Source organism: Peromyscus maniculatus, chromosome X (assembly GCF_049852395.1).
Source record: "Peromyscus maniculatus bairdii isolate BWxNUB_F1_BW_parent chromosome X, HU_Pman_BW_mat_3.1, whole genome shotgun sequence".
Lineage (NCBI taxonomy): Eukaryota > Metazoa > Chordata > Mammalia > Rodentia > Cricetidae > Peromyscus > Peromyscus maniculatus.
Genome location: NC_134875.1, coordinates 91,315,367 through 91,338,923, shown reverse-complemented (window position 1 = coordinate 91,338,923; position 23,557 = coordinate 91,315,367). Strand labels below are relative to the sequence as shown.

The 23,557-nt window shown below is 42.1% G+C and overlaps 1 protein-coding gene across 5 annotated transcripts in view; it reads left to right on the top strand.

Annotated features, from left to right (window-relative positions):
- The first annotated feature begins 4,649 nt into the window (after window positions 1-4,649).
- The window catches only part of Klhl15 (kelch like family member 15), a 40,793-nt gene continuing 21,885 nt past the window's right edge, over window positions 4,650-23,557 (top strand). The window contains exons 1-3 of one of the 5 annotated variants that reach the window (XM_076562325.1): window positions 5,431-5,564; window positions 5,729-5,930; window positions 13,694-13,744. The gene's annotated coding sequence lies outside the window, so the exon portion shown is untranslated. Of the gene's footprint in view, window positions 4,712-5,089; window positions 5,148-5,430; window positions 5,634-5,728; window positions 5,931-13,693; window positions 13,745-23,557 lie in introns of those variants that run through there. The other 4 variants (XM_042268830.2, XM_016008402.3, XM_016008399.3 and 1 more) reach the window with 4 other exon arrangements.

Genomic DNA, 23,557 nt, shown 5'->3' with positions numbered 1-23,557 from the left:
GCTCCAATGGCCTGGACCCACCCCTGAGGAGCTCCATTGGCCAGGACCCACCCCTGAGGAACTCCAGTGGTCAGGACCCACCCCTGAGGAGCTCCCGTGGCCAGGACCCACCTCTAAGGTGCTCCAGTGGCCAGGACCCTCCCCTGAGAGCTCCAGTGGCCAGGACCCACCCCTGAGGAGCTCCAGTGGCCAGGACCCACCCCTGAGGAGCTCCAATGGTCAGGACCCACCCCTGAGGAGCTCCAATGGCCGGGACCCACCCCTGAGGAGCTCCAGTGGTCGGGACCCACCCCTGAGGAGCTCCAACGGCCGGGACCCACCCCTGAGGAGCTCCAGTGGCCAGGACCCACCCCTGAGGAGCTCCAGTGGCCAGGACCCACCCCTGAGGAGCTCCAATGGCCAGGACCCACCCCTGAGGAGCTCCAGTGGTCAGGACCCACCCCTGAGGAGCTCCAGTGGTCAGGACCCACCCCTGAGGAGCTCCAGTGGCCAGGACCCACCCCTGAGGAGCTACAACAGCTAGGCCCCAAGCCCCAGACTTCTCTAATAGCTCTAACAGTTAGTTCCTAAGGGTTGTAACAGTGATTCCCAGCCTCTCATGGTGGTAGAGTGGTCAGGCCTCGCCCTGCAGAAAAAATTCCCACCAATCCCTGAGTTGGCCTCAAGGCCAGGCCACAATAATCCCACCAATCCCATGCCACCCTGGAAAGCTCCACCCACAACAAACCCTATATAAGGCCTGCCTTCTGGTCATTTCTCTCTGGCCTCTCACTCGAGTGGAGGCAGCCACCTCTCTTGAGTTTTCTCTCCCAGTAAATCTTTTGTGTGAAGTTTGTGACTTTGTGGTAATCCTTGGCTCCCGACTATCAGGATACCTTTTGCCTCAGAGCCATAACACTTACATTGGAGGTGTGACTCAGGCTCTCCTGGTGCCTGTGCCCCCCCCCCCAGGGTCTGAGCCCCACTGGGACCCTGTCTCTCATTTCTGGTCCACCCAAACAGACTCACCTTCCAGCTCACCAACTGTGGCACCCCATCCACCGGAAGCAATTAGGTAAATTTCCCTTTTTGTTGGTGTAACTGCTTCCCTGAGTTTGAGGATGTGACCATTGAGTATCTGGCACCCCTCTGGTACTCTTGGAGCTGGAGGTACCCCACATCCACGGTCTTTAAGGCTATGGCTGGTCTTCTTCATCTGGCCTTGACCCTCTACCCTAGAAGCTTCCTTAGTCCCAACCAGGCTATTGTGGCCCTTCCTGCCTCTTCCCCTGCCTTCCCTTCAGAGCTGCACATCATAATCCCACAATTCCTCTAGACCCTCCTAGCTAGACATTTCCTTCCCATTTCTTTCCCAACACATCTTTGTGTGAGGTTTGTTGTGTGGTGTGACTTTGTGGTATTCCTTGACTCCTGACAGCCAGGCTATCTTTCCCTTCCGAGCTGTAACATTTATAGGGGTAGATTTAAGAGGGCATTAGACCAATCAGGATGTCTGTTACATGAAATTGTCAAAGAACGAACTCAAGAAATGCTACAAACAAAAACAAAAGAGACAGCAGAGGTTGCCATGTGTGGTCTTTCGCTCCTTTCTCTTCTCGCCTTCTTTTGGCCTCCATTTTCACCCTATTCAGTTGTTAGCACTCGTTGAAGAGTTTCTGCTTCTCCTAGGTCTAGACACAGCCTGTGGGCGCCTTATTTACTCTCTCTCTCTCTCCCTCCTTCTGGACTGGATTTACAGATCACACCCCTTGAGAAGCCTTGCTCAATCCTTCCTTCCAAGGCTGGGTTCTACCAGAATCCCCCATGTCCCCTCCAACTACTGCTCTGAGGCCAGCTTCCAATGTTTTGAACCCCCATGGCTATCTATAGGGGTTGTGCTGCTGTTACTCTAAAAACTGCTAGGAGATCATTTGCTTCCTCGAGTTTAAAGGGTTGAAATGAGCCTGGAGGGGGAGGGGGTTACGTGACTCAGTGGTAGAGCCTTTACCAAGCCAGGCCCTGGGTTCTATCTCCACCCTCTTTCCCATGCCCACTCCCTGAAAAGAAAAAAAAAAGGGCTAGGTGAGACCTCAAGGGTAGAAGTTTAAAAAGTTGAGCATTTGCTTCATTTCAGGATAGGGCACACTGAATTCTCTTTTTTTGTCATGCACATTTAAGTTGTTAATTTCCCTGGATAGCTCCCTATATATTTTGAAATAATGCAATATACATAGTCTAGGCACCCAGTCTCTTGGGGCTACACAGGTCCTGCTGAGTCATTCTGGCCATGTAGACTTGAGTTACTGATTTATCTTCCTTGAGTAGCTCCCAGTGTTTCTGAACTCATGGAATGTACACATTTCAGATGCCTCTCTGGGGAGTGGGTTTCTTAGCACATGACGTGCCATTACGGCTTGGCAAGTGTGAGCTACTAACTTGTTTTGCTGGTGGAGAACCTATGTTCCTGAAAAACAGCAAGGTGCAGAACTTTTTTTTTTTGTCTTTGTAGTCAGGATCCTTTCAAGTGTTTAAGGACTTGGCATTACCCTATCTGGATCTTGGGGAGGGATTTGGGCTTCATGATATGAGAGAATATAGGGGAAACAATGTAAAGATTCTTACCAAATAACTAAAGCTCTAACATAAGGGATGGCAAGTGAGGAAAATCCTTGGGTAGACATCTCCAGAAGCCTCGGCCTATTTAAAGAGATGGAAGTTTTGATACAATTCCCTTACAGTTTTTACTTCTAGAAAAGTGGGTCAGGTTCATGAATTAAGAGGTGGCCAGAGAGTTGGAAAAGTTTGGAGAAGTGTGACAACCTGAAGGCCTGGGGAAATAAAGAAGAGGAGCCAGTGCTAATGAAAGGTAACCAGTCACAGCCAAGCTGCTTGAACACTAACCAGGAATCCCCCTTTATTCATATGTCTCCCAATTTCCCGTGAGTCAGGCATCATAAGAGCTCAAGGGATCCTCTTCTTTTCGGAGATAGGGTCTAGCTGGCTTAAATTCTGCATCCTCTTTCCTTAGCCTGGTTAGTTCTGGTGTTGCAAGTACACACTACCACTGTGGGCTTCCAACTTCTTAAAACATAACATAAAGGAAGGGGGAAGGGAATAGACTGTCACCAATCCTCACCATCCCCAGGTAGAGGCCGGCCACCTTCTAATTCCAGCCTGAGTTTCTAGCATGTCTCGGGACTATCGGGGAGCCAGACAGCAACAGTATCCTTCAACACTTAGGCTAGAGAGCTAAGAAAAGACAACACAGGTAGGGTGCTCACACGGTGACCCTAAAACTTGGGAGGCACAAACAGCTTCGAATTGCTGCCTTTCCGGGGCTCTTCCAGAAGGAAGGAACTCCAGTTACTTTCCAGTGTGATGAGAAAAGGAGTTATGAGTTGTCAAAGGATGTTGAAAAAAAAAAAAGCCAAAGCTAGGGCCAGTGACAAGTCTCAGCAGGAAAAGGCACTTGCTACCAAGTACTGCAACCTGAATTTGACAACCTAAATTCAACCCCCTGCATCCACGTGGTGGAAAGAGGGACCCACCTCACCCACCTCTTGCAAGTTGTCTGATCTCCATGGCTCCCCCCTCTACTAAATAAAAGCAAATAAATAAATAGAAAGAAAGAAAGGATGTAGTTTCAATTACATACTGCACTTATGGTGCTGGTCTCCAAAGATTATAATGGAGCTGAACCCCCCCCCCCCACTACCTACTGATGTCACAGCTATCCTAACACTATAGTGCAACACATCATTCCTTTTGTGATTGATTCTGGTTTAAATAAACCATCTGCTGCCAGTTATACCAAACCATAGTCCCTGAGAAAAATTATATATATATATATATTTTTTCAGACAAAGTTTCACTAGGTAGCCACTGGCTGGCCTGGAACTCACTGTGTGGATGAAGCTGGCCTCAGACTCACAATGATCTCTTCCCTCTGCTCCTCAAATGCTGGGATTAAAAGTGCACACCACCACATTAGGCACCCACCTAGGTCTGCCTAACAGTGAAACTGCCTGCCTATTGATTTCTCAGAAGTCATCACTATTGTTGAGCAATGCCTGGCTGTAATTGAAAACAGGAATTACTGCTGCGGGTGTCAGTTTATTTAGATAAGTTTATTTAGATAAGATAAGTTTATTTAGATAAGATAAAAAATAAATTTATTTTCTTGGTAGAGGTGGAGGTAGAAGTAGGAGAAGCAAAAAAAAAAAAAAACCAAAAAAACAAAAAAAAAACCGTTAAGATCAGAAATGGTTAATGGGTGCCTTAATTTTAAATTGTAGGGCCAGTGGCTTCCTCACAGAGATCCATAATGAATTTACAAAACAGTCTTATGGTGTAGTTTCATATTCTTAAATCAAGAAAAAGTGTTTTTAACGGCCATGTTCTAAAATTCTATAGCTGACGTGTAAACACACACACACACACACACACACACACACCCCGAACAACAGAAATTGGTGCCTTCTGAATGTTCGTTCTTGCCTATTTTGACGCAAAACAAACCCGGTGTTTTACATCGCACTTTTCTCCCTGTAGTGAAAACATGCCATTTTCTATTTTTTTTCTGTCTCTGAGAAATTTATATTTGAAAAGTGCAACTGCTACGCAATAAACCAAGCGCAACTGTGACGCAACGTTCCACTGCAAACTGCCTTAGAATAAAATGATGTCATTCGGTGTTCCCGAGTCACTTTTACAAGAGGCACTGTTAGAACAGGTACTGTTGGCCGAGCTCCCCTCATCCCACGGTGTGTAAGGTGTAAAAACGGAATTTTCCGGCTGTCCTAGCCCTCAACTTGCACACCGCGGGGTCGCCGCAGCGCCTCGGGGCCCTCCTCCGGGGCAGGCAGAGTGACTCGGCCGCCCGGGAAGGCGCACAGCCATCCTCTCTAGCCCCGACGGCGCCGCTCGGAGGGGAAGCCTCAACGGCTCCGGCCGGCAGCGCCCCGCTACCTATTTTCCTCGGTGCCCCCAGCCTCCCGCTACTGTGGTAGGATCCCCCTCCGGGGCAAGGCGGGCTGGTGGGCTGCGGGCTGCGGGCGCGGGACAACCCTCCCTCCATCGGGCTCCCACACCCGCTCCCGCTCCGTGGCGCCGGAAGTGACGCGCATTGGGCTGAAAGATGGCGGCACTGGCGGTAGACCAGGGGGAAGGTAAACACCCGCCAGGCGGCGCGCTGGCCCCTGCGGGGCACCCTCGGGGGCTGAGGGGGGCCTCCCAGGCCTACTCTCTAACCCGCCGCTTCCCGTTCCCACCCTCTGTCTCCGAGAGGCCGGCTTCCGCACGTCCTAGAGCCCGCAGCCCGGGCCCCCTGCCTGCGCGCCCCGCCTCCCTGGGCGGGCCCCGGGCGGCTCCCGCGGCCCGCAGGGGGCGCGAGGCCCGGAGCGGCCCCTGGCTCGTGGCCCCGCACGCCCCGCCCCTTTCCCGCCCCTTTCCCGCTTTCCTCCACCCCCGGCGTGGGTGATCCTGAGGCTCCGCGCGCTTCGGGGCAGAAACCCGGAGACGCCGTTGTCGACGTCGCTACCGCCGGCGCTTCTGCACTTGCCCTCGGCCCCCTCTGCTCTGTCCCGGTTCGTGGCCCCAAGCCGGTTCTCCCGCCGTACCCCGGGGGCTGTCGCGAGCTCCTCCTCCCCTCCCCGGTATTGGCAAGTCTGGGCCCCGGCCCCGACGCCGCGCGCCTAAAGCCTAGCCCAACTGTCTGGACTCGCTACTCAAGCGCTGTCTTCTTTCCCAGGACTGCTTCTGAAGGGGCCTCAAGCTCTCACGCTCGCCCCGCGCCGGAGCGCTCCGGCCCGGCCAGGGAGCGGCCCCTTGTAGAGGTCCAAGGAGCCTACCGAGGTCCGTCCCGGCGCCTGACCCTCCCACCGATCGGCCCACTGGCCCGCTTCTTCCTGATGCAGAGTGCCGTCCACTAGAGGCTGGACAGGACCCCCGAGGTGCGTAGCCGCCCCTGGCCGCCGGCCTGCGGAGCCCAGGCTTTGCCCGCGGCCCCGAGGAAGGCACAGGTTCCGTGGCCCCCACCGCACTCCGACATTTGGTAGACGCTGGGACCTAATTTGTCTTTGAGTTTACTTAAATTGTTTGAAATGTAAATTTTTTTTGCAGGGGGGAGAAAGAGAGGAGGGGGGAGAGAGAGGGGGGGAGAGGAAAAAAAAAGGAAGAAGCATAATTCAGCCATTTTTTGCAGCACAGAGCTGCAGGTACCATGATTATTTCCCCCCAACCGGTTCCTTCCCTTTAAAAATCCTATTTGTGCCTGAAATAGAGCTATGCGAAATGTGAGGCATAAAGCGTGAAATCAGAACGTCTGGGTCCGACTGGGTGACTGAGAAAATCTCGTATGGAACCTCAGTTTCTTATCTGTGAAATCTAGTCAGTAATAGCCACATCAGAAGGTAATGAGGACTCTATGAGGTCATATATGTGAAAATAATCTATAGCTGTAAAGTGTCGTAGAAAATATAAGGTCATTTCTTTAAGTAACCTTTGCTAGAGTGCTTAATGTGGCTAACTGTTGCTGCCTCGTAATTTCTATATTATAAGTAAATAAGTACAGAATAGCAAAACAGTGCAGTAATCGATAGCTGGTTAATAGTCACGTTGGTTGGCCTTCCTCCTACAAAATGCTAACTGCTTATTTAAAATAACGGTATTCTTCAATTCAGATTTAATGTTACTGTAGGGCTTTTCATCTTTCTAGGCCTCTTAGGCCCTTTTCTTACTCAGAATATTTAGCACCTTACATTTGTTAGTCTTTATATATTTTTAATCATTAATCTGGTTTGCCGTTGTCATCTTAAAAGTGGTTTTTAGATGTATATGCTCTAATTTCAATGTTTGCTTTTCATATCTAGGGAGCAGGATGACTGAATGCTTCTGCCCATTTGAAAATTGTTTTTGAAGAGCTTACAAATGCATTCATATTTCTCTAATGCTTAATAGATCTAGAAATGTATAGGGAATTTCAACTTTTTAGCACTAAATGTAATATTTGTGTAATTCAATTCTCATTTTCAATTGCAACACTCAGTAGGTGCTTTGAGTCCCAGTTTGTCAGTGGTAAAGGATGTTAATTAACACTCTTTACTACTGGTTAATTTGGCAGAAAAATAAGAGTATTATTTGTGGTTTGAAAATAAAATTTGCTAGAATTTCAAAATTGTAGGATGTTTTGGCTTAAAAATAGTCAATAAAAAGTGAAAGGATATTTTGGAGTATATTATTTTTAGTTGGCAATAAATGCTTTTTTCTTAGTTAGACGTTCAATTTTTAATTCCCTAGTCCAGTACCAGTTGTCTTTCACAGCGTGCTTGTGTGTTTTGTAAAAAGACAGAATAATGCAAGATGGGCAGCATTAATTTGGAAAAGGAATAGCCAACTTTAAAGTGGCTGCTTTTATATTTTGGATTTATCCCTTGTCCTGAAGATAATTTTGGCAGATTACTACTTTATTGAGAATTTCAGAGTTTGACCTCTCTGCCTTGTTGTGGGTTATTTGGGGCTGAAATCATGGAACCAAAGCTGGCTGACTGAATTCCTGGGTGTTCAGAAGTGGGGATCCGTACTTGGTTTAATTATGTGTGTAAACTGGCATTGTACAATATAAATGAATAGTAAAATTTGTGCTAATAATTTCAAATCTTAATTTTTCTTTACTTAGGACAACATATATCAACAAATAAAAACACGTCATCACAAGTCAAGAGAGATGAGAGAAAGGAAAAAGTGTTATGTTTTAGTACCTTTAATAATTTTCCCCATCAGGTTTGAGCTTTCAAACTGCAAATGTTTCATGATGGAATGTTAAGTGAGGACAGTGAATCTTGGTCTGTGTTGGGGGTGTGGTGTAGATTAATTTATTACCAGACATTTTTTCAGAACTAGAATGCTGTAGCTCCTTTGGTGTTTTGTTTTGTTTTGTTTTAATTGAAGAACAAGCAAAGCTGGCCATTGGTGAGGGCTTGCAGTGATGGTAATTAATTAGGAAGGTATAGAACTCAGGAAGCCCCTAGCTCTATAGTATGGTAGGTAGCCTTAGGCCAGTAACTTGACCTCATAGTTTGGATTTTTTCATCTTTAAATTGAGAGTGGCTATAGAACATGGAGGCTTGTGAAGTAAATTTCTTCATAGCTCAAGTATTTATTAAGCATTTACTATGTGCCACACATGGTTCTAGGTGCTGGGGATTCAAGTTAGTGTTAATAGTTTTAACATTGTTTTGTTTTGTTTTGTTTTGGATCCCTCCCTCCCCCCGACAGTTTTTTACTGTAGTCCAGGTTTGCTTTAAAGTCAAGGTTATCTTCCTGCCTCAGCCTCCCATGTACTGGGATTATAGGCATGTGTAACTAACTATACCTGGCACAAAACAAAAAACTTTGAAAATAGCCGGGCGGTGGTGGCACACGCCTGTAATCCCAGCACTCGGGAGGCAGAGTCAGGTGGATCTCTGTGAGTTCGAGGCCAGCCTGGACTACCAAGTGAGTTCCAGGAGAGGCGCAAAGCTACACAGAGAAACCCTGTCTCGAAAAACCAAAAAAAAAAAAAAAAAAAAAAAGTATGGTGGCCCATTTCTGTAGTTCCAGTACTAGGAGGCAGAGGTAAGAGGATCAGTTGAGAATCTTCCTCAGTAGAGGCAGTCTGGAGTATGAGACCCTGTCTCTAAAGAGAGTTACTTCAGCATTAAATAGACCTTAGGAAAAAAATAAAAAAATAAAGCAGAGATGGAGATGGAGATTCTTTGGTTGATGGAGTAGAGGGGTTTGCAATTTTTATTTATTTATGTTTTGTTTGTTTGCTTTTTTGGGACAGGGTCTCTGTATGTGGCCCTGGCTATCCTGAAACTCACTATGTAGACCAGGCTGGCCTTGAACTCACAGAAATCCACCTGCCTCTGCCTCCTTAGTACTGGGACTAAAGGTATATGCCCCCAAGCCCACTGGGCTGTATTATTTTAAGAGGGGTTTAGGACAAGGTCTCATTGAGTTGACTTGCCTAGTGCTCTAAAGGGAGTTATAGATATCTGAATAGGAGTGATTCCAGGCAAAGAGGAACAGCAAGTGGAGTGAGGCTGGTTTTCTAGGAACAACAGCAACAGAAGGAAGAGTAGAAGGAGCTTATCATTGCCATTTTAGGAACCAGTGGAAAGACTCCCATAGGTCATTTCTGCCCTAGGTATACCTTGTATTAGTGCTGGCTCAAAAGTACATGACCATGGGGCTGGAGAGATGGCTCAGGAGCACTGGCTGCTCTTCCAGAGGACCAGAGTTCAATTCCCGGCACACACATGGCAGCTCACCACCATCTGTAACTCCAGTTCCATGGGATCCTCAGGCTCTTCTGGCTTCCATGGCCACTAGGCACTCATATGGTACACAGACATATATGCAGCCAAAACACCCATACCACAAGATGTTTAAAATGTAGACTACCAGGGGCCAGGAATGGTCTCCTGGATCTTTAATTCAAGCACGAGGGAGGCAAAGGCAGGTGGATCTCTGAGTTCAAAGCTCTCCAGGGCTACAAAGTAAAATCTTGTCTACAAATAACACCCCACCCAATAAAAATAGTAGATGGCTTTTCATTTTTGTTTTGCTTTGTGTTTTTGACACAGATTGTCTACATAGCCCTGGCTGTCCTGGAACTCACTGTGTAGACTAGGCTGGCCTCGAACTCACAGAGATCTGCTTGCCTCTGCCCCCAAGTACTGGGATTAAAGGTATGCACCAGCACATGTGCACTAGATAGCCTTTCATGGTCTAATTTTTAAAAGTTACTTTTTGTCTGTGTCTTTCTGCATGTGGGAATGTACATATGGAGGTCAGAGGACAATTGCAGGAGTTGGTTCTCATCTCCCACCATTTAGTTCCCAAGGATCGAGTTTAGATTGTCAGTCTTGATGGCAAGTGCCTTTACCAGCTGAGCTGTCTCAGTAGCTCAGAATTAAAAATTCTGTGTTTTGGAAGAGGGAGCTGAGGATTGAACTCTGCAGAGTCTCACATGTACCAGGCAAGTGCTCTATGACTGAATGACATGCTCAGCCCAGAACTTTTAATTTTGGAATAATGAAAAGTGAAAAAGTAAAATACATTCTAAGACTTTGTTCTTCTTTTTAGTACTTGGAGGTAGAGGTTGAACGTAGGGTTTTGTGTGTGTGCTAGGCAAACACTCTACCTTTAAGTTATTTCCCTAGCACTTCATATTTTTTCTCTTTTGAGTATTCGAATGCACATGCATGTGAGCCACGGCAAGAATGTGAAGGTCAGAATACAACTTGTGGGAGTTGGTTCTCTCCTTCCTCCACGTGTGCCCAGGGATCAAGCTCAGATCATCAGGCTTCGCAGCAGGCTCCTTTATTCACTGAGTCATCTAACTGGCCATAGATATTTAAAAAATACATTTATTTAATTGCTTATTTATTTATTTATTTATTTATTTATTTATTTATTTATTTATTTATTGTATGTGCATATGTGCACAGGCTACACAACATGAATGTGGAGGTCAGAGAACTAGTTGTAAGTAGGTTCTCTACTAGCATATGGGTCCCTGAGATGGTACTCAGATCATTAGGCTGCAATCACCTTTACCCACTGAGTAAGCTCAGTTTTCTCTCCTTGATATCCTTAAAGCTCATCAGGCTGGGGTGTATATCTCAGGGATAGAGCACTTACATCCCATGTGTGAAGCCTTGGGCTCTGTCTGCAAGCATGGGGGGTGGGGAATCTAGCTGAATCATTGAAGCAAATAAGAACAGATAGAAAAAATATCTTTTGTCCTTGATAATATCTTTACATTTAGTTAATACTACATCATGGACTTACAGGAAATCTGTATTATAACATCAGGAGCTTCCAAAAAGATTTGTGTTGGTTATATAATTCTTGGGGGAGAATGAAAATGCTAACAGTACATGATTTGTGATTTCATGTTAAAATGCAGCTTAGAAGATTTGGGATTTTATTTCCCAATAGAGACTTTTCCTAGAATTCTCACTGGATCCAATCTCCAAAGGCCAGGGAAGCTGTTTTCCATGACATCACTCTTGGACTACTTCTTGTAGTAAGGAATAAGTAAAGGAACATTAAAGATGAAAAATAGCATTAAATGAGTGGGTTTTTTCCTTACTTTTCTTATAATATAGGATGACTAAATACTAAACATACCTGTAAACTGAAGTAATTTGGATAATAAGTGCCATTCTTGAGGCTAGAGGACAAGATCTTTCTTAGTAGTTTAAGTTGCCATTCACAATTCAGTAGTGAGTTACAAAACTATTTTGATGACAACAGTTTCAGTATTAAACAAATACGCAGTCCTTTCTCCCACATTCAGCTTGTGTTCTTTCCCAGGATGAGTGGTAGTATATATTTGAGGGTAAAAAAAAATGCCTATTAGAGCTAAAAAAAAAAATCCCAATTTCTAAATTTTTTTTTTACCATCAATATATTGAGAAGTGGCTGATTTGAGATTGTTGAATCTGAAATTATTCGATAAGTTATAGAAATTGTGTGAGATTTTATGATTTGGAAGTTCTATTTTTTAAAAAAATAATAGGCTTTTCACTTTGCTTTCAATCTGCATAGGTGTCATTTTGGGAGAACAATTTGATAGTGAAGGCAGTATGGAATCATTTACATTTTTCATTAAGGATGAACATTAGCCTTTTGAGAATCTAACTTTTTTTTTTCTTTTGGTTTTTCGAGACAGGGTTTCTCTGTGTAGCTTTGCGCCTTTCCTGGAACTCACAGAGATCCGCCTGCCTCTGCCTCCCGAGTGCTGGGATTAAAGGCGTGCGCCACCACTGCCCGGTGAGAGTCTAACTTTTATACTGAACAGCTTACGGTTTTGTAGTTTTCAGTCAGCTTTGGGAGGATTATGAAAGCAATAAATTACTACTTATGTCATAAACATGGAGGTTAGTTAATTTTGAAACATCTTCTATTTAGTTGTTTAGAATTTTGCCTTCAAATCAGAATGGTAGCCTTCTAACTAAAAGGGAAGCATTTAATTTCTATGCCTTTAATTTTCTTCCAGTTTTACCCCCACCAGACTTCTTTCTTTACTGGTCACTAGAGAGTTTGAACTGCTAGAAATTTGTGTGAATAAATAGCTGTAATAGTCTTCCAAGGCAGAGGTGTGTGTGTGTGTGTGTGTGTGTGTGTGTGTGTGTGTGTGTGCGTGCGCGCATGAGTGTGTACATGAGTGTGTGCATGAGTGTGTGCATGCACATGCATGTGTGTGTTTTGTGTGGTCAGTTATCTCTCTTACCTTCCTTCACTTATACTTGAGAGGTCCCAGAACCTCTTTATATTTCTTAAAATTTGCTTGGATTCTAAATAACTTTGGTTTATGTATATTGATTTATGTAGAAACTGATACTAGGGAATTTAAAAATATTTGTAATTCTTTTAAAAAGTAGCCCCCTTAAAGTTATATAAATTACGGTTTTTAATGAAAAATGTGCATCTTATAGAAAATTAAGATCTTGAATTCAGATGTAGTGGCTCATGCCAATAATCCTAGCACTTGGGAGATTGAAAAAGAATTGCTATGAGTTCAAAGTCAGCCTGGGCTAGAGTGAGACCCTGTCTCAAAAAACACAAAACAACAGTCCTTAACAGTTAGATTATTGCTGACCATATTATTCTAAATCTTTCTGTAACATTTGGTTTTATTAAAAACATGACAGGTATTCACATTCTTCATTCTTCTTAAACAAAACCTCTGAAAATCAGAGAGGAAAGGTGAAAAGTATAACTTTTTTTTAGAGGGGGGTAGGCTCTGGGCATTGAATTTAAGAAACTCATGCATGCTAGGTAAGTGTGTTACCTCTGAGCTACATATCCTAATCCTTAGAACTATTTGTTGTTAGCCCCAAAGCTTTTGAAATATTTTGAGAATAATTTTGACCTTGACAAGTCCTTTCAGGTGACTGATCCTAGTTCTCTTCAGACCATATCATATGCACAAAGACATGAATGAGTCAGTGTCTCTCTCTCACCCTACCTCCTTTTTCCTCTCCCCCGCCCCTTTGTGTGTGTGTGTGTGTGTGTGTGTGTGTGTGTATGTATGTATGTATGTATGTATGTCCTGGGAATTGAACCCTGAATCCACGGTCCTCTACCACTGAGGTATGGACTCCATCTCTAGCCTCCCCTAGCCTTTTGTCAGTGCCAAGTTGATAAAGCAGATACACAGTTCAGTATTTCTTTCCTAGTAGTGTAAGCGTGCCTTGTAATTTAGTCTAATTTTAGGTTCATTCCTCTTTTGGAAAAAAAATCTGTTTTAAATTCTGAAGGCCAGGTATAGACTATGTACACATTAGGTTTATAAGCTGTAATTTGCCCTGATCTGAAGATCCATTGTGAGAAGTGAGGTTATAGAATTTCTGAATATTTAACATTTTATATGTTAGTAATATTTTTTTCTCAAAAGTCCCTGACTGGATATTTTCCCATTCCTCATTGATCATAGAGTTCAAATTTGAGTTTTATGCTATACTTCTTATAATTACTACTTTCTTTCTAAAATTGATATAATTCTGTACAGCATTTTTATATAAGGTTTTGTATATTTCCTTTTTTATGGTCTTAATTTTGCTTTTCTTAATTTATTTAAATGTGTGTTTTTGTGTTACAGTTTTCTTTTTTCTGTTTGTATTTAAACCTTGCCATTCTAAGTCTTTTTTTTTCTTTGTAGTGTCCAGGGTATGGATTGTGAACAAGTTGGTTTTGTTTCACGTGTTCATTTGTAAGTTTGTTTATTTGATGCCTTAAACGTTGATATTATAAATCCATGCTGTTTAGTAGAATATGCCAGATACATAATGCATTTTAAAATTTTGTTAGCTATTGTTTTTTTTATCACAAGAGAAAGAAGCAGGTAAAATTATTTTTGATATATTTTATTTAATATAGTATATCTAAGATAATTTCTTTTTTTTGTTTTTTGTTTTTTTGAGACAGGGTTTCTCTGTGTAGTTTTGGTGCCTGTCCTGGAGTTCGCTCTGTAGACCAGGCTGGCCTCAAACTCACAGAGATCTGCCTGGCTCTGCCTCCTGAGTGCTGGGATTAAAGGCGTGCGCCACTGCCATCCAGCTAAAAACTTAGGTTCTTTTACATTATTTTTATGCCCTCTCTTCCCTTCCATTATTAAGATATGTAGCCTGTCTTTTTAACACTTAACTAGATGTTTGACCTTGAATAAAGTCTGTTCATCTGTAAACCTTAGTGTCTTCATCTATCAAGTAAGTTACAGTTAGTCTGGGTTCTGAGAAGGTGGGCTGTGGTTCAAAATGTTGTTGCTAGGGAGAAGGTTCCTATGAGGTTAGCAGGATTATATTTATTATTCAACTCCTAAATAAAAGTGTCAAGTTTGCTGTTGGGCTTGGATAGGCACCAAGAGAAAGAAAGGGTGCGGTACTTCAGGTCCATGCACCATGCTAAGGGCTCTATGTGCATTAGGCCATTTAATTCTCAGAGCAGCCAATAATGTAGATTCTGTTACTATTAGTACCCTCATTTTACAGATGAGGACATTAGGCCATAGAGCCAGTAGAGGTAGAATCACAATTTGATCTCTTGAATGTGACTCTGGATCTAGACTTGGGCTCATGCTTTCATTGAGAGACTGTATGGTGTTGTCAGTTCATTATAGAGTATTTCATAGTTTCTGCTCCCATACATGCTTTTCATACAAGTATAAGTTACTGGTCCTGATCTAAAGCTGTTAGTCTTATTGATATGTTCCTTGAGTTTTCCTAGGTGGAAAATAAATTACTGCATATGCCCCAGCTGTCAGAAATTACTTTTAGAAGTTGATTTAGATCAGGTTAACTTAATAAAAGTATTGGTGGAATTTTGAAAGTATCTATAGTTTAATTAATTAATTAATTTTGTTTTTCAAAGTCAGTCTTCTCTGTGTAGCCCTGGCTGTCTAGGAACTTGCTCTGTACAGCAGGCTGACCTTGAACTCAGAGATCGCCTCTGCCTCCCAGTGCTGGGATTAAAGGTGTGAGCCACCATTGCCCAGCTTTAGTTTTAATATGTATGTAAGAGCATTGCATATCTATATAATCATATAAAAAGCAGAAAAACAAATGGGAGTATTATGCCTCAAAAGTTCAGAGATTATGTTTAATGCTTTAATTTTTTACAGAGACAGAAGGCTAAGAAATCTTTTTAATTAACTATCAGGTATTTCTGTCCTAAGACTTACTTAGGACCCATAGCTATAAGTAGGAGTCAGCTCAGGTAATAAAAAGTGAGACTTTATTTCAAGAACATAAAGATTTCTTTCAGATTTGGATCTGAGGACTGGGAAATGAAGGTGTTAAGAAGCACTCGTTGTACTCTTGTCTAGCCTTTCTTTCTCAGTTGACTGCATTTCAGTGATAATTAGGCTACAAGTAGATGCCTAGGGCTGCTCTTTGACATGTTTTAGTTGTAGTCATACATAGTCAATGTACATCCCTTCTTCCCTTTCTCCTGTCCCTGGCCTTTCCAGATTTCTTGACAAAATGGTATTCATCTTGATTCCATATTTCCCAGAATCTGACCATATGTGATTGGGGCTAGAACCAAAGTGGAGTCTACCTGCTAGGAATTCTAGGCAGGCTGGACAAACAGGAAGGTGCCTAGTACTCAAGACAGGTGACTTGTTCATGTCTTCAGTGTTGTTTTTTTTTTGATAGAGAGTTTAATATTGCTCCATTGCCATATGATATTTCCGCCATAGTTTGGTGTTTCAATTACTCTTTTTTTTTCTTTTTGAGACAAAGTCTCACACTACAGGCCAGGATGGTCTGCAACTTGTGGCAGTTCTCCTGCCTCAGCTTTCCAAGTAGCTGAGATTATAGGCATGACCCACCACACTTGGGTCTGGATTACTTTTTTTTTTTTTTTTTTTTTTGAGACAGGGTTTCTCTCTGTAGCTTTGGAGGCTGTCCTGGATCTCGCTCTGTAGACCAGGCTGGCCTCAAACTCACAGAGATCTGCCTGGCTCTGCCTCCCAAGTGCTGGGATTAAAGGCGCACGCCACCACTGCCTGGCTGGATTACTTTTTAATATCTCCTCCAAGGACACCATAAGCTTGAGGCAGGCCTGAAGTGCATAGCCTGTCCACAAAACAAAAAATATCCCCAAAGAAGGTTTAATACCACCTTTATTTTTGGTGCATAAGGATTGAACCCAGGAGAGACAATGAACCTAGGGCCTTGCACATGCTGAGTTGTATTGCAGTCCACATATCTACTTTAAAAATTTTTGTTTAGAGGCTGGAGAGGTGGCTCAGTGGTTAAGAGCACTTGTTGAATGTTAGTTAGGTTCCTAAAACTCACATGGTGGCTCACAGCCATCTGTAACTCCAGTTCCACCCATCTAGTGCTATCTTCTGAACCAGACATGCTCATGATGCACATATTTACATTCATGCAGGCAAAACACTCGTACACACAAAATAAACCCTTAAAAAAGATCTTTTTTCTCCATTTAGGTAGTGTTCTTTTCATAAAGGTGAATGTACCTGTTAAAAACCTTTCTATGTATTAGTTAAATATTGCATACACTGGGTCATTTTTTCTTCATTTAATTTTAAGCAGTGTTGAAGATTGATCTCAGGGCTTTGTGCATGGTAGGCAAGCACTGAGCTCTAGTCCTTAGGGATGATCTCTCTGATATGAAGTAAAATATAGAATAATTTAGGCAACAGCAAAGTAACACTAACAGTCTGTTCATAGTTTATGAATGGTAGGATGTCTTTTTTTTTTTTTTTTTTTTTTTGGTTTTTCGAGACAGGGTTTCTCTGTGTAGCTTTGCGCCTTTCCTGGGACTCACTTGGTAGCCCAGACTGGCCTCGAACTCACAGTGATCCACCTGGTTCTGCCTCCTGAGTGCTGGGATTAAAGGGGTGCGCCACCACCGCCCGGCCTAGGATGTCTTTTTGTATGCTGTGAATGTGTGTTGCTCTGATTGGTTGATAAATAAAAAGCTGATTGGCTAGTATCCAGGCAGGAAGTATAGGCAGGGTAAGCAGACAAGGAGAATGCTAGGAAGAGGAAGGGCTAAGTCAGGAGTTGCCAGCCAGACACAGAGGAAGCAAGATGACAAGGCAGAGCTGAGAAAAGGTACCAAGCCACGTGGCTAAACATAGATAAGAACTATGGGTTAATTTAAGTGTAAGAGCTGTCAGTAATAAGCCTGAGCTAATGGCCGAGCAGTTATAAATAATATTAAGCCTCTGAATGATTATTTTCTAAGAGGCTGCAGGTTTGCGGGTGCCTGGCAGGACACAGGAAAACCTCCAACTACAGTAATGTTTAGGCTTCTGTTGTTAAATTCTCATTGAATGTGACTGGTATATATGGATGATCAGTGATAGTTGGTAACCATGACCTTGAGAAAATAAATACCAGAATTTCCATCCAGTTTAATTTGTTAATGGTGTTTTACTTGATATTCGTTTTGAAAATTGGTAATTAGTTTGGTGGTAGCCTTTTACTAATCAGTGGTTATCCAGACACCATGGTATTTGAGGTTACTTTTGTTCCTAGTATTTTATTTTGTATATATACCTTGTAATACTTGGAAACTTCTGAGCTAAATAATTTTAAAAAATGATTCAGACAAGCTTAGCATGGTGGCACACGCCTTTGATCCCAGTACTCAGGAGACAGAGGCAGGTGGGTCTCTGAGTTTGAGGCCAGTCTGTTCTACAGAGTGAGATCCAGGACATCCAGAATGACACAGAGAAAACGTATCTCAAAAAAATGGAAAAAAATAAAGAGGCTGGAGAGATGGCTCAATGGTTAAGAGCACTAGCTGCTCTTCAGAAGTCCTGGGTTCAATTCCCAGCACCCACATGGCAGCTCACAGCTGTCTGTTATTTCAGTTCTGAGGACCCTATGCCCTCACATAAACGTACATGTAAGCAAAACACCAGTGCACATAAAATAAAAGTAAAAAAATCTTTTGATGGGTGGTGGTGGCACACCCCTTTAATCCCAGCACTTAGGAGGCAGAGGCAGGTGGATCTCTGTGAGTTTGAGGCCAGCCTGGTCTACAAGGGGAGTTCCAGGACAGTCAAGACTGTTACACATAGAAACTCTCGAAAAACCAAAAACCAAACCAAACCAAACAAACAAAAAAACCAACCCCCCAAAAAAATTCAGATAAGACAAAATTGATGGATTATATTAGTAAGTAGCCTAGATTGGCCTTGAACTGTCTATGTAACCAGCTAGCCTCCGACTTCTTGCCTCCTCAGCCTTCTGAACACTAGAATTATTATTATTATTTATAATTTATTTATTTTTATTTTATGTGCATTGGTGTTTTGCTGCATGTATGACTGTGTGAGGATGTCAGGTCTTGGAGATATGGACAGTCGTGAGCTGCAGTGTGAGTGCCAGGACTTGAATCCAGGTCCTCTGGAACTGCAGTCAGTGCTCTTAACTACTGAGCCATCTCTCCAGCCCCATGAAGGCTAGAATTATAAGTGTGCGCTTTGCCTGCTTACTTTAATCTTTAATATGCAAATTAAAATAATTCTGATAAATATTACATTGTCTAGAGTACCCCCCCACACACAAAAGGTTCTATGTTTCTCAAACAAAATTTCACATTAAAAAAATATTTTTAGCCAGGCATGATAGTGCATGCCTTTAATCCCAGCATGTAGGAGGCAGAGACAGGAGGATCTCTGTGAGTTCGAGGACAGCTGGGGCTACATAGAGACTCTGTCTCAAAAAAGATTTAAAGATTTTTTTTTTAAAGATTATTTTTGCCTTTTTAAAAATTTTTAATTTTTAGACAAGGTCTTTTTTTTTTTTAAAGATTTTTTTATTTATTATGGATACAGAGGAGGGCGCCAGATCTCATTACAGATGGTTGTGTGCCACCATGTCGTTGCTGGGAATTGAACCCAGGACTTCTGGAAGAGCAGTCAGTGCTCCCAACCTCTGAGCCATCTCTCCAGCCCTAGACAAGGTCTTAATGCGTAGCTATGTTCAGCCAGGAGACAGAGGGGCAGGTTCAAGACCAGCCTGGTTTTCATAATGAGTTCAAGGCCAGCCAGGGCTGTATAGTAAGACCCTGCCTAAAAACAAAAACATGATTAAAATTGTATAATTTTTAATTAATGGCATACTAAATAAATATTTTAATCTTAACTGCACTTAGTGCATACCTTTACTATCTTTGATTAGTGAACATTTAATGTGGTAGTAGAATCAGTAGGCCTTGAAGATGGTTTAAGAGATTAACGGAGTTGAGCATAGTAGTCCATGCCTATAACCATAGCTCTCTGGAGACTGAAGCAAGAGAATTACTGTGAGTTTAAGACCAACTTGGACTATATAATGAGTTCCAGGCCAGTCTGGGCTATAGAGGATGACCTTGACTCAAAAAAAATGTGAAGAAGGGGGCACCTAGAATATGTCTCTTGATAAGATGGAAGATACAAAACAAAAACAAATACTGAGTAGGTGAGGATAGGATTAGGATTCTGTTTTAGGTATATTGATTGATTTTGAAGTCCCAAGATGATACCACCCCAAATAGAGTGTACAGAATTGTCTGCTATGCAATTGATTCATTATATGGAAGAATAGAGTAAGGATTGAGATAAGGATTGTCAAGATACTGGTGAAAGTAGATCTTCAAAATCATGGGATCGCCGGGTGGTGGTGGCGCACGCCTTTAATCTCAGCACTTGGGAGGCGGAGGCAGGAGGGTATCTGTGAGTTTGAAGCTAGCTTGGTCTACAGAGTGAGTTTCAGGACAGCTAGGGCTGTTACACAGAGAAACCCTGTCTCGAAAAGAAAAAAAAAACCCACAAAATCATAGATTCAGGTGAGATTGTTTAGATAGTGTTTAGATGAGAGAAGGGGGGGGGGCAAGAACTCATTTGCAGATAACACCAATGCTCAAGGGAGGTAGTTTGAGAAAAATGAACCCATGAGTGAGAATGAAGAATGAGGAGCATAGGAAGAGATTCAGAATAATGTGCTGCAGACAGCCATGAGCCAGTGACCTAAGTCATGCTGCAGAGGGCTTCAAGAAAACAGAGATAAGGCAATTAGAGACACTTAAAGATTTTGTTAACAGGTTTTTGTAAAAGCAGCAATACCTTTTGATCACAGATATATTACAAAATAGATTAGCAGTTAGTGAAACTGCCTGACACACCACCATGCCAAGAAAACCATTTTTAATATTTTTGGTATATTATCCTTTCAGACTTTTTTTTCAATTTCTTACCTAGTTTTATTTTTAAAAAGAAATATATAGTTCACAATTCTGTATCTACTTTTTCCATAGCAATCACAATGGGGTAGCAAAATATCATTTCATCCAAGGATAAAAAGTCTATACAAGCAAATTTTACATGAATCAACATTCCATAAATGTATTTTCTTCCATGTCATGGCTGTTTTTCTTATTTTTTGCTTTGGGTACAGACTTTTTTTTTTAAGAGTCAGGATCTGGAGTAGCCCAGGCTAGTCTTGAACTTAGTTTGTAGCCAAGGATGACTTTGAACTCCTGACCCTCCTCCTCCTACTTCTGCTGAGATTACAGGTATATGCCACCACACCTAGCTCAGACTTTTTTCTTATTTACATTCTTTTGTTCCATGAGCTCAGGCTAGGTTTAATACTGATTAAACAGGTTAAAAAGTCAAGAAGCTAAAACATAGTGTGAAAGACAACATAATGAAGCAGTAGGAAATCTAGTAATCACCTCCTGAGAGTGGAGGAATGGTATCTTAGTGTGTCTTGAGTGCTGCCTTTTCCTCCTTAACCACATCCATTGATTGGCACATATAGCCATATCTAATGCAGTACCTGGCACACAGGTGCTTTTCCTTTCAGTAAATAAAAGGGAAACGATAGTAATAGAACAGTGAGATTGGCAGGCCAAGTTGTCTCTAGAAGGAGGAGATAGAGCAGGTGACAGCAGTCAGATATGCTGCCAATTGCTTCGTTGTAAGGACTTTTGTTCGAAACACCCAACCAGAGGAAAAAAACATTGAGATTGGGTCCCAGCATTGTCACTTGGCAGGGTTTCAGAGCCACAGATACTGGCTGCTACATCTTTTGATTGTGTGTTTCAAGCCTGATGTGTAGGTAATATTTCAGCAGATAGTTCAAACATATGATCCTGTACTTGGGAGGCAAGAGGCCTGAGTCTCTGACTGCCTTGGCCTGTATGGTTTCTTTCTTTAAAAGGAGCAATGTTAATTAGGAAGTTGATAGTTTGGATTTCAGATGTGTACTAGTTCTGGATGAGGGTTCATCTTAAGGATTTGCAGTGGAATAAGGGAGAGTATATAGGAAGGAGTTGAGGGTTATTGGGAGCTATGACTCAGTTTTTGTGTGGGTTGTCTTTTGTGAATGCTGAATGGGTACATGTAATTCAGCGAGGTGCCAGTTAGGTGGGAGAGTGATTGATCAAGAGGTATGTAACAAGAGACAACAGAGGATGGATTTTTATCTTCTCAAGAGTCCTAAATTTTATTTAGGAAAAGGATGATAGAAAGTTAAGGATTAGAAGTGGCTGTATGCCTTGGAAGACTATTTTTTTTTTTTAAGATGGGTGAAAGATGGGAATTTGAGGGAAGATGTTTAAGTGAGGATGGCGAAGGAACTTGGAACCAACATGTACATGTAAGGGAATTTGTGTATAATGAAGCAAGGTTCCACAGGGCACAGTGGAAGGAGTTGTGAGGGCATTCAGGAATGGAGAAAACATAGAGAGGGAGCGAGGAGCTATGTGAGCATGCAAAGAAAAGAATAAGATAGAAGATGTCCTGAGGTGGATGTTAATGAGAAGAAGAAAATTACTTCAATTCATAAGCAGAATAGACTAAATTACTTTATTTTTTGCTTTATTTGCCCCTAGTTTATTTTTCTTATTTATATTTATGTAATGCTTAGAATTGAACCCAGGGCCTGCATACTAAATATTCACTCTACCTCTAAGCTATGTCCCTAGCCTTAGATGTAATTTGGTGTTTTTTTCTTGTTGTGTTTTGAGACAAGGTCTCATTTTGTAGCTCTGGCTAGCTTGGAACATGATATGTAGGCATGGCTGGGTTTGAACTCAGATCCACCTGCAACTACCTTCTTGAGTGTTGGGATTAAAGACATGCCTCCATTCCCTGCCTCCTATATTTAATTCTAATTGTACTGTGTTGGCTTAATTTCTCTTCTCTTTTCTTGCCTCCCTTCCCCTTCCCTCCCCTCCCCTTCTCTTCTTGAGACAGGATTTCCTCTGAGTAGCAATCTTAGCTGTCTGGGAACTCACTTTGTAGACCAGGTTGGCCTGGAACTCATAGAAAAACTCCTGCCTCTGCTTCCCAGGTTCTGGGCTTAAAGACATGCACCACCATGCCTGGCTTCATTTCTTAACTATGTGGAAATGTGTTTACTTTCCTTTAAAAATTATATATTTAAGATATAAAAGCATTCGTCTGTTTTAAAAAATGAGGTTAGGGATTGGGGATTTAGCTCAGTGGTAAGTGCAAGGCCTTGGGTTCGGTCATCAGCTCTGGAAAAAAAATGAGGTAAGTATAAAAGAAAAGAAATGTCTCTTAAAACTTACTACCCAGGCTCCTCATTTTATTATCTGTTCTCCCAGACTTTTTCCTCATCTGAACAAATACATATGTATTTTATTTTTGAAGATATATTCATTATATCGTGGTAACATCTAATAAACATCTTTTGTCAGAATAGGATGGCAGATTGCTACCACCACTCCTATCTGTTATAGTAATCTACCATTAGACTGAACCATATTTATATCTGTTGTCAGACTTGTTTTTTATTTTAGAGAGTTTCTAGTTAGGTAGCCCTGGATGGCTGGAACTTATGCAATCTTCCTGCTTCTGCTTCCCAAATGCTTGGATTATAGGTATGTGCCACATGCCCCACAAGTGTCAAGCTTTTGAGTATTTTTTTTTGTGTGTGTGGAAAAGGAAGGGCTGTCTTTGTAGCCCAAGACTGAAGTTGGTCTGGAACTTGCTGTGTAACTCAGGCTGACATTGAATTCTTAGCAAGTTTTGTTTATCCCCTCCCTCTGTTCTTCCACCCTGCTCCCTTCTTCCTTTTCTCCTTCATCATGCCCAGGCTGGCCTGGAACTCTGGATTCCAGTGATGTTTTTCTTTCAGCCTCTTGAGGAGCTGGAAATGCAGATGCATGCTACTGTGCCAGATACTTTATAATAGTTTATTATAAATAATATTAGGAAGAATTTTATGTGTACAACTTGGCATATTTATCCAATTACTTTTTTTGGGTGAATTTCTAGGAATTTTCAAGTTTGGGGGTTTTTTTTGGGTATAATTTATTTTCTGTGTTTTTTTTTGACTAGGTATTTGTTTATGAAATCTGTATTCCTAATTTTGGAACATGTATATATTTGATGGATTGTGTAAAGTAAGTCAGATGGGTATGTATTATTTGTAAGTTAACAGGTTACCATTGTTTGATAGATACATCTTTAGTAGATTCTCTTCACCAGGTAGGAAACCAAAAGCATTAGCTTGGAAACTTTTATAGAGGG